This window comes from Pelobates fuscus, chromosome 2, assembly GCF_036172605.1.
Source record: "Pelobates fuscus isolate aPelFus1 chromosome 2, aPelFus1.pri, whole genome shotgun sequence".
Classification (NCBI taxonomy): domain Eukaryota; kingdom Metazoa; phylum Chordata; class Amphibia; order Anura; family Pelobatidae; genus Pelobates; species Pelobates fuscus.
In genome coordinates this window covers 159271155-159281889 of record NC_086318.1, presented here as the reverse complement: position 1 = coordinate 159281889, position 10735 = coordinate 159271155, and the positions used below count along the sequence as shown (strand labels likewise).

The 10735-nt window shown below is 44.9% G+C and overlaps 1 pseudogene; it reads left to right on the top strand.

Annotated features, from left to right (window-relative positions):
* Nucleotides 1–7805: 7805 nt before the first annotated feature.
* LOC134586230 (uncharacterized protein K02A2.6-like) lies at nucleotides 7806–10270 on the top strand (annotated as a pseudogene).
* The last annotated feature ends 465 nt before the right edge of the window (nucleotides 10271–10735 follow it).

The window sequence follows — 10735 nt, the reverse complement described above, 5'->3', positions numbered from 1 at the left end:
TAACAGACATACACACATACACTGACATACACACACATACACTAGCAGACATACACACACATACATAGACTAACAGACATACATATACAAATTATTAAAATTAAGATTGCCCACCCACCCAGCATCCCTACCTTTTAGGAAAGCTGGCATGGATGGGTCCCTGGGGTCCAGTGGGGTTGCAGTGAGGCGGGCTGCTCTCTCCCTGTCATGGGGGGGGTACCTGATTGCCCCCCCCCGGCGGGCTGCTCTCTCCCTGTCATGGGGGGGCACCTGATTGCCCCCCCCGGCGGGCTGTTCTTTCCCTGTCATGGGGAGGGGGGCCACCTGATTGCCCCCCCCCCCGGCGGGCTGCTCTCTCCCTGTCACACGCGGCGAGGGAGCTGTGTCCTCTCTGCTCCCTCTCGCCGCGTGGGTTGTCTGCTGATAGAGGGAGCCGGAATATGACGTCATATTCCGGCTCCCTGCATCAGAAAACGGCACGCGGCGAGAGGGAGCAGAGAGGACACAGCTCCCTCGCCGCATGTGACAGGGAGAGAGCAGCCCGCCGGGGGGGGGGGGCAATCAGGTGCCCCCCCCATGACGGGGGAACACAGGGCATTTGGGGGCGGCATTTTTTGCCGCCCCCTGAGTGCCTGCAGGGGGAACGGCGTTCCTGCTGTGAAAAAAGTGCAGGAACGCCGTTCCCGCGCGTTCCTGCAGGACTCGAGCCCTGTTACAGGGTCAATATAGGGACTGCCTGATTTAGTTTGCCAGATTGGTTTGCTGGGTCTGTGTTGCCTTTTTATTAGTTTTGTTATAAATGTGTTTTTTTTCCAATTTATATTATATATATTTATATATATATACGCACACACACACACACACACACATATAAAATGTGTATATGTATAATATGTAATAATGGCATACCATTTTCATTTGTAGACAACCCAGGGTATTCGAAATGGGGTATGTCCAGTCTTTTGTAGTAGCCACTTAGTCACTTAGTTTGTATTAGTTTTTTTATAAATGTGTTTTTTCCCCCCAATTTGTGTGTATATATATATATATATATATATATATATATATATATATATATATATATATATAATATATATATGTATATATATATATATATATATATGTATATATATATATATATATATATATATATATATATATATATATCATCTCAGGTCCCTATTTAGCCTTGTACTGCAGAGAGCCTCAGATGGAATTTTTTCCCAAGTAAGTGGTTAATCTCATAAGAGCAGACATTAGACTGTGAGAGTAGGACCTGCCAAAGATGGGGTACTATGAAGTTGTAGCAGTCTTATGCAATGTATGATCATATAATGTAACTAAATCCCCATTATTTTTTTTGCCTAGATTAGGTGTTTTTTTTTAAAAAAACTTTTACAAACTAATAAAATCTGTCAACATTGAAGTTGCTGTTTAGTAGATAGGAGAGTGCGCTGGATCTTGTGTATTGTTTATTGTATAATATGGCCCCCAGCAGCACCCCATTTAAGCATGTTTAGGTGAGTGCAACCACCCCCCATGTTTCCTATATATATTTGGGAGTCTAGCCAACTCCTTGGTTTTGAACCCCTCCCTGTTACAGGTGCCTCATCTCAGGTCCCTATTTAGCCTTGTACTGCAGAGAGCCTCAGATGGAATTTTTTCCCAAGTAAGTGGTTAATCTCATAAGAGCAGACATTAGACTGAGAGTAGGACCTGCCAAAGATGGGGTACATTGACGTTGTGGCAGGCTTATGCAATGTATGATCATATAATGTAACTAAATCCCCATAATTTTTTTGCCTAGATTAGGTGTTTATAAAAAAAACTTTTACAAACTAATAAAATCTGTCAACATTGAAGTTGCTGTTTAGTAGATAGGAGAGTGTGCTGGATCTTGTGTATTGTTTATTGTATAATATGGCCCCCAGCAGCACCCCATTTAAGCATGTTTAGGTGAGTGCAACCATCCCCCCATGTTTCCTATATATATATATATATATATATATATATATATACGCACACATACACACAGGGGCGGACTGACCGGTCGGGCACTTCGGACATGGTCCGAGGGCCCGGCCGGGAGGGGGGCCCGCCGCCAAGGTCGCCATCAGGGGGCCCCGCGGCAGGACCAGATTGGCCCACCGGGGTCGCGGCATCAGGGTGCCACCGGGTGGCCGGTCCGGTGGCACACACTCTGAGGGGGCCGGCTGCGTTATATGCTGGAGCCGCCGGGCGGTCCAGCGGCATTCCTGTTCTGGCTGTCACTGACGCTGAGGACGGGAGGAGCATGTGTCTCTCTCACTCATGCTCCTTTGCGGTTCCCACAATTCCCAGCACAGCATCCTGTGCTGGGAATTGTGGGAACCGCAAAGGAGCATGAGTGAGAGAGACACATGCTCCTCCCTCCTCCCGTCCTCAGCGTCAGTGACAGCCAGAACAGGAATGCCGCTGGACCGCCCGGCGGCTCCAGCATATAACGCAGCCGGCCCCCTCAGACTTCTGGTAAATGGAGGGGTAGGATAAAACAGGGGGGGGGAGGGATAAAACAGGGGGAGGGGGGAATAAAACAGGGGGGGATAAAATAGGGGGAGGAGGGGGCAATAAAACTAGGGGGAGGAGGGGGCAATAAAACTGGGGGGAGAGGGGGGAATAAAACAGGGGGAATGGATATGGGGGGAATAAAATGGGAGAGTGCAATAAAACAGGGGGAGGGGGCAATAAAAAGGGGGGGGGATAAAACGGGGGGAATAAAACAGGGGGAGGGGGCAATAAAACGGGGGGGGGGGCAATAAACCAGTGGGGATAAAAAAGTGGGAGGGGGGAATAAAACAGGGGGGGAGAGGGGGAATAAAACAGAGAGGGGGAATAAAACAGAGAGGGGGAATAAAACAGGAGGGGCAATAAAACAGGAGGGGCAATAAAACAGGAGGGGGAATAAAACAGGAGGGGGAATAAAACAGAGGGGGAATAAAACAGAGGGGGAATAGATGGGGGGATAAAACAGGGGAAGGGGGCAATGAAACAGGGGGAGGGGGAATAAAACAGAGCGGGGGAATTGATAGGGGGAATAAAACAGAGAGGGGGAATAGATGGGGGGAATAAAACAGAGGGGGAATAGATAGGGGGGAATTAAACACAGAGGGGGAATAGATAGGGGGGAATTAAACACAGAGGGGGAATAGATAGGGGGGATTAAACAGAGAGGGGGAATAGATAGGGGGGAATAAAACAGAGAGGGGTAATAGATGGGGGGGATAAAACAGAGAGGGGGAATAGATAGGGGGGAATAAAACAGAGAGGGGTAATAGATAGGGGGGGATAAAACGGAGAGGGGGAATAGATAGGGGGGAATAAAACAGAGGGGGAATAGATAGGGGGGAATAAAACAGAGGGGGGAATAGATAGAGGCAGGAGAAGAGGGGAGAAACAGACAGTGGGAGAATAGAGAGAGAAGCAGGGGGAGGAGGGAGAAAGGAAGAGAGGGGGAGAGAGAGAGAGAGAGACAGACGGGGAAGAAGGAGACACAGGGGGAGAAAGAGGGGGAATAGAGAGATGGTGGAGGGGGGAGAAAGCGACAGAGAGGAAGAGAGATGTGGGGGAGAAAGAGACACAGGGGAAGAGAGAGACACAGGGAGAAAGGAGAAAGACACACAAGGGGAGGGGGAGAAAGGTAGAGGGATAAGAGAGACTGGGAAGGAGAGGGGAGACATGGACACAGAGGAGCAGTGAGGGGGAGAAAGAAACATACAGAGGGACTGGGGGGAGACAAAAAGGCACACAGTGGGACTGTATATATCACTGGTGGATCCAGGGGGCAACGGCGCAATTGCCCCTCCCCTGCTGGCCGATCTCTCTCCCCGGTCCGCAGGCACCGCGCGGGCAGCCAGCAGGGGAGGGAGGAAGATAGGACCCGGGAGCTCAGCCTGCAGCTCCTCTGGGTCTTTCTTGCCCGAGCATAGAGCGTTGCCGCGCTCTGGCTCTCGCGAGAGTTAACTCTAGCCCTGGAGCTACGGGCTAGAGTTCACTCTCAACACTGTGACCACCAGGGATTCCTGGTGGTCACAGTGGTGAGAGTGAACTCAAGCCCCATAAACACACTGCCCCCACACACACACCATACACATTTACACACATTGCCTCACACACTCACATACACTGCCCACCCATACACACACAGCCCCCCATACTAACATTGCCACACACATACACAGCCCCCTCATACAGACATTGCACCACACACCCTACACATTCACACCCTACACCCCCCACACTCACACACTGAACCTTTCACACTGCACCCCGCACACATTGCACCACTGCTCCTATACCCTACTACAGCCCCATATCACAGCAGACCCCATGTAAGTTGTCAAACTGTTCTTAAGCGGTTTGACTACTTACTCTGGGAGGGGGTCCCGGCCCTCCTGGCACCAGAGCAGTAGTGGTTATTGTGCATGGATTATTTCTTTAAATAATCTACAAGTGCCCCAGTAGCCAGCCAGCCAGCCTACAGGCTGGCCAGTAGCCAGCCAGTCATCCCATTGGCCAGCCAGGCCAGCAGACAGGCACAGGCCAGTAGCCAGCCCACAGGCCTACAGCAAGCCACAGGCTTACAGCCAGCAAGCCCACAGCCTGCCAGTCGTAGCCAGCAAGCCACAGCCTGTCAGCCCCAGCCAGCAAGCCCACAGCCTGCCATCAGTAGCCAGCAAGCCACAGCCTTCTAGCAAGCCCACAGACTGCCAGCCAGCAACAGTAATTAAGGTAAGAGGAGCCAACTTGGCCTAGGTATCAGCAAGCTATGTTGTGTTGCTATATTGTGAATAGGAACCAGAGTGTTGGAGAGACACCCCTGCAGGCCCCATTATACTCCATTGTAGTCTCTAATGGGGCCTGGAGGAGATTCTTTCTAACACACTCTCTAAAGGACACTGCGATAGCCTCTGCTAGAATGACCCCCCCTCCATGGCCCAGTAGCTGTCAATTGTAATCTCTACTGGGGCCTGGAGGCGACTGTTTCCAGTAGAGGCTATCTAATGGACGCTGAGATGGCCTCTGCTAGAAAGACCCCATTCCATGGCCCATTAGCCCTCAATTGTAGTCTCTACTAGGGGCCTCGAAGGGATAATTGCACTTTTGTTCCTTGTGCCGAAAGATTGTGTAGGGTGTGGCTGGAGGCGGGACAAGGGTGGCGCTTGCTGTGGAGCATGGGTGGGGCCTGTAAGGGGGCCCTTGATTTATTTTGCCCGGGGGCCCTGAGGGTTCTCAGTCCACCCCTGCATACACACATATAATACGTGTGAATATATGAGTATATATATATATATATATATATACATATAATATATATTATAATGAAAGCATTTTATAATATATAATACATATATAAGGCATATATATGATTTCATTATAAGTGTATTTTGAGATATGTGTATAGTATGATTATAATGAAATCATATATATATGTATTACTGTATATACTCGAGTATAAGACGAGTTTTTCAGCACATTTTTTGTGTTATAAAAAACCCCAACTCGTCTTATACTCGAGTCAATGTCTGTATTATGGCAATTTACATTGCCATAATACAGACAATGGGCTGTGTGTGTTTACTTACCTCTCCTGCAGCTCCTGTCAGCTCCCTTCTCCTCCACGCCGGTCCGGTCAGCACCTCTGTCAGCTCCCAGTGTAAGTCTCGCGAGAGGCGCGGGGTCATAGTGCAGCTCTCGTGAGACTTACACTGGGATCTGACAGAGGTGCTGAACGGACCGGCGCGGAGGAGGAGGGAGCTGACAGGAGCTGCAGGAGAGATAAGTAAACTCTCTGCCAGCCCCCTCCCACACAGTGCACACCACTGGACCACCAGGGAGTGAGAGCCCCCCTCCCTGGCCAGCTAACAAGCAGGGAGGGGGGACGAAAAAAAAATATACATAAAATAAAATTTTACAATAAAAAAAAAATTAATAATAAAAAAAGAAAATTAAAAAAATATTAACAATAAAACAAACAATTTAATATTAAAAAATAATAATAAAAAGGCCCACCAAGGCTCTGCATCACACACACACTGCACTCAAACACACACTGCACTCAAACACACACTGCACTCATACACACACACTGCACTCATACACACACACTGCACTCATACACACACACTGCACTCAAACGACCATTGCTCGTTTGAGAAAGTCCCAAGAGGTGGGACGAAACGCATCACGTGACCTGGTGATCAGGATACAAGGAAGTGAACTGAATACACACACCAGCCTGCAGGACCGGCCCCAGAAAGAGAGAGATTACAATGAACTGTTATCAAACTCCCATGGTGTGGTGAGCTGCCGCTGGACTGTGCTTTTTACTATTTGACTATCAGTTGTTTTTATTTTTAATAAATGTTTTTTACCTAACACTGGAGTCGCAGGAGCATTTATCAGATCCCACGTACCCAAGGGGCTGATCCTCCCTGGACGAGATAGCTTAGAGTGTGGCTCATACCACTATACATTTGTGAGTTGCATTCTTAAAGAGACATTTTATCTTAGTTTAAATTTTAATAATTGTATTGCACTAGGAGTGCCTTCTCTGTTCCCTCCCCCCTACTTTTGTCTCCTTAACTACAGATATCCATTGTACAGTGTAACAGGCTATAAGTATTGTTATGTATTGAGGTTTATGCAGTCCACATTCCAGTAGATGGCAGCATAGTGAAGTTATGCACTTGTTCTGTTGTGTTTAGTCTCTTTGGTGTTATGTTATTATGTGTGTGTACTGAAGTAAAGAGAAGTTCTGTTTTACTACAATGTCTGAGAGCCATTTGTAAATATATAACATGCTAATACACTAAACTGGCGACGAGGATGGGATTCCAATAAATGGACACTGCAGAATATATATAAAGGAAATGAAATCAGCCTGAGTGAGGAAGTAAAACTTTTTTTTTGAATTCTTTTATCTACAAATATTTCCAGCATGGCTTCTCTGGGACACATGGAGGAATTTGATCTGGCTAATCCAGCCTCATGGGACTCATATGCTGACAGGTTAGTGTTTTTCCTGGAAGCTAATAAGGTGGTGGATGCTATTCAGAAGAGAGCTGTGTTACTGAGTGTTATTGGGTCCAAAACATTTGATATTGTCCGCTCACTGATATCTCCTGCTAAACCACAAGACTACTCATTTGAAGAAATACTGGCACTGTTAAAAAATCATTTAGCACCCACCCCATCTGAAACAGTGAGGCGTTTCCATTTCAATAGAAGAAATCAGAAACCAGGTGAAAGCATTGCAGCATACATTGCAGGACTGCGCAGGCTGTCTGAAAATTGCAATTTTGGTACCAGCTTAGAATCCTTGTTAAGGGACAGGCTTGTGTGTGGGGTGCAAGATGAAGCACTGCAGAGGAGACTGCTTGCAAGACAGAATTTAACTTTTATTATTGCACAAGAGGAAGCGCTTGCAAATGAGGCTGCATTTGTCCATTCAAAAGAGATACAATCCTCCAGCAAAGATAAATCACCTGAAATAAATCTAGTGAAGAAGACTGATGTTAAATCAATACACTGTTCACCACACACTGATGTCACAGCTCCATTTAAAGGAACTTGTTATAGTTGCGGTGGAAAACACAGGCGTAATACATGTCGTTTTCGAAATGCAGTTTGCCACACATGCTGATGGATTAAGCCGATTACCTTTGCCTTCTCCTGACTTCCTTGTTCCTCCTATGTCTGAGGTCCTCATGTTGGAATCCATTCCAAACCCTCCGTTACATGCAAGTGACATTGCTTGTATGTCTGCCAAGGATCCTTTGCTGTCCCGTGTGCTCAACTGGGTTTGGAGGGGGTGGCCAAAATCAAAAGTGGAAGACAAGTTCAAACCATTTGTAGTGCGCCAACATGAACTATCTGCCTATAAAGGGTGCCTATTATGGGGAAACAGAGTGGTAATTCCAAATGCAGGACAAGCTCGAGTATTGCATGCTCTTCATGAAGGACATCCTGGAATAGTTCGCATGAAAGCTTTAGCCAGAAGTTATGTTTGGTGGCCTAAAATGGATGAAGTTATTGAAAAGTGGGTGAAGAACTGTGTACCATGCCAATCTACTCGTCATGCTCCACCTAAAGCCTCAGTACATCCTTGGGAAGTGACTAGGTCACCTTGGTCCCGTTTACATATAGATTTTGCTGGCCCTTTTCACGGACAGATGTTTTTTTTAGTTGTTGACTCCTTTTCAAAATGGTAAGAAGTTGTTCCAGTTACATCTGCTACCTCAGTCACAGTCATAAAGATTCTAAGGAGGCTGTTTGCTACACATGGGTTGCCAGATACAATTGTGTCTGATAATGGAACACAATTTACCTCATCAGAATTCAAAATGTTCATGGCAAGTAATCTTATTCGACATGTTACTATTGCACCATTTCACCCATCATCAAATGGTCAAGCTGAGCGTATGGTTCAGACTACCAAAGACTCATTAAAGAGAATTATTGAAGGCGATTGGAATCGTAGACTTGCAAATTTCCTTCTGCAACAACATGTGACACCTTGCTCAAGCACCGGTAGTAGTCCAGCAGAGCTCCTTATGAACCGGCGTCTTAAAACTTGTTTGGATCGTTTACATCCTGATTTGACAACAGAGTTACAAGAGAAGCAAGAATTGCAATTCAATAAGAACTATAATGCTTCTACTGTCAGAGTATTTGCACCTGACAGTGATGTCTATGTCAGGAACTATGTTTCTGGGCCTAAATGGATACCTGCAAAAGTACTTATGGCCACAGGACCTTTGTCATACAAAGTACAAATTCCTGATGGTAGAATATTACGAAGGCATGTCGATCAGATTCGGGAACGGAGTGATGAGATTGTGCCTGCTGACGGTCCCAGTCATACTGGGTTTTCTGTGATACCAGATGATGTGGAACCACTGGATGATACAGGTCTCAGTTCTCCAGGAGTTATTATTGAAGAACCAGTTCTGTGTGGTCCATCTGACAGAGCACAGGAAGAAGGGATGGGCACAACTGAAGGTCCAGGTGAAGCAGTTCCAAACATGGTTTTGGGGCGCCCAAGACGAAATATTAAACCTCCCAGTTATCTCAAAGACTTTGAGGTCTAGGGGGGAGGAGTGTTATGTATTGAGGTTTATGCAGTCCACCTTCCAGTAGATGGCAGCATAGTGAAGTCATGCACTTGTTCTGTTGTGTTTAGTCTCTTTGGTGTTATGTTATTATGTGTGTGTACTGAAGTAAAGAGAAGTTCTGTTTTACTACAATGTCTGAGAGCCATTTGTAAATATATAACATGCTAATACACTAAAAGTATACACACATATACACCTGGGCTTGTAGACACCCTATAAGGGATCACACTTGCTTGCACTGTATCATCTGTTTGTAAATACTTCTCAACACTCGAGGGGTTCTATACATATGTATGCGCACCAGCACTTTTCTGTTTTGTGATTGTTTCTGTACCTTATTACCTGGGTATATTGTGGGTGCTGCAAACCTATTTATATTTTATCTTAATTTTTTGCGCTAACTTATCTACTGCACATTTTTTATATATTTAGATTTGTTAATTTATTAACTTTATTTTAATTGTTTTTTTTTTTTACTTTTTCACCCTACTGGCTGCACTGTGGACACCTATTGTGGTCATGTGACCGCTCTTTTCAGAGCAGTCACATGGCCCCTAGAGGTCCTAAATTGCAGAGGGGGACTGTCTGGGCTGAGCCCAGACAGTCCCCTTCCGAAGAAGACCGATCACCGGCGGGGGAACGCCGGTGATCGGTAAGTACATGGGGAGTGAGAGGGATGAGTTAATTTTTTTTAATTTTAACTAATTTAAATAACCAGTGTGTTTACTATATCACCAAAAACAACAGAGAAAGTTACTATATCACTTTTTCAATTTGAGTGAAATATATATTTTTTTTTAAAAAAACAGTTTTTAATTCTTATGTTGATTTCTCTACATATATTGTAAGTGAATACATACTTTTACGCATAGCATTTTTAAAAATTAATTGCTGTAGACTTTTTGTTGTGTTTATCATTTAACAAGAAAGGCTTTTGCTTCCTTGCTTATTTGATATTTGACAGTGTTTACTTTTATTTGTTGTATTAATTTGTATTTATTTATGATTAAGCTTCATAGTTCCTTTTCTATATCAAGAGTGCTTTTTAACTCTTATATATTTTTTTATGAAACTAGCACACTTCAGAGAACAAAATACAAATCTGTGTTGAACTATAATTGTTATAGTTTTCTAAGCGAATGCTGCACTATTTCAATAGTATAAAGGGAAAATTAAATACTGCAATCACCCTAGCAACAGTGAGTAGGCTCAATTATATTATCATTATATAAAATACAACTTCATGAAAATAAGATGTCTTCATCTGAAGACATTTTATAGCTTTTCACTTAAGTAATTAGCTGTATTTTTTAATACTCAATTTTAAATGCTTTCCATAAAAAAACTTATATATAAGTGTTTTGCAGCATTCTAAATCATAATTCTCCTACACCTGTCCCAACTCCTCCATTTTAAAATACTTCTTTCTTGCTATGTACGCTTCCTGTTTACAATCTCAGATCACTTCCTCCCAGCACTTGTGAAAAAGGAATCTGCACTGGAGCAGCCCACAGCAGCTATTGCAGCTCCTGTCCTTGCCCTTTACTTGATCAATCCCAATTGGACCACATGGAAGCCATCCA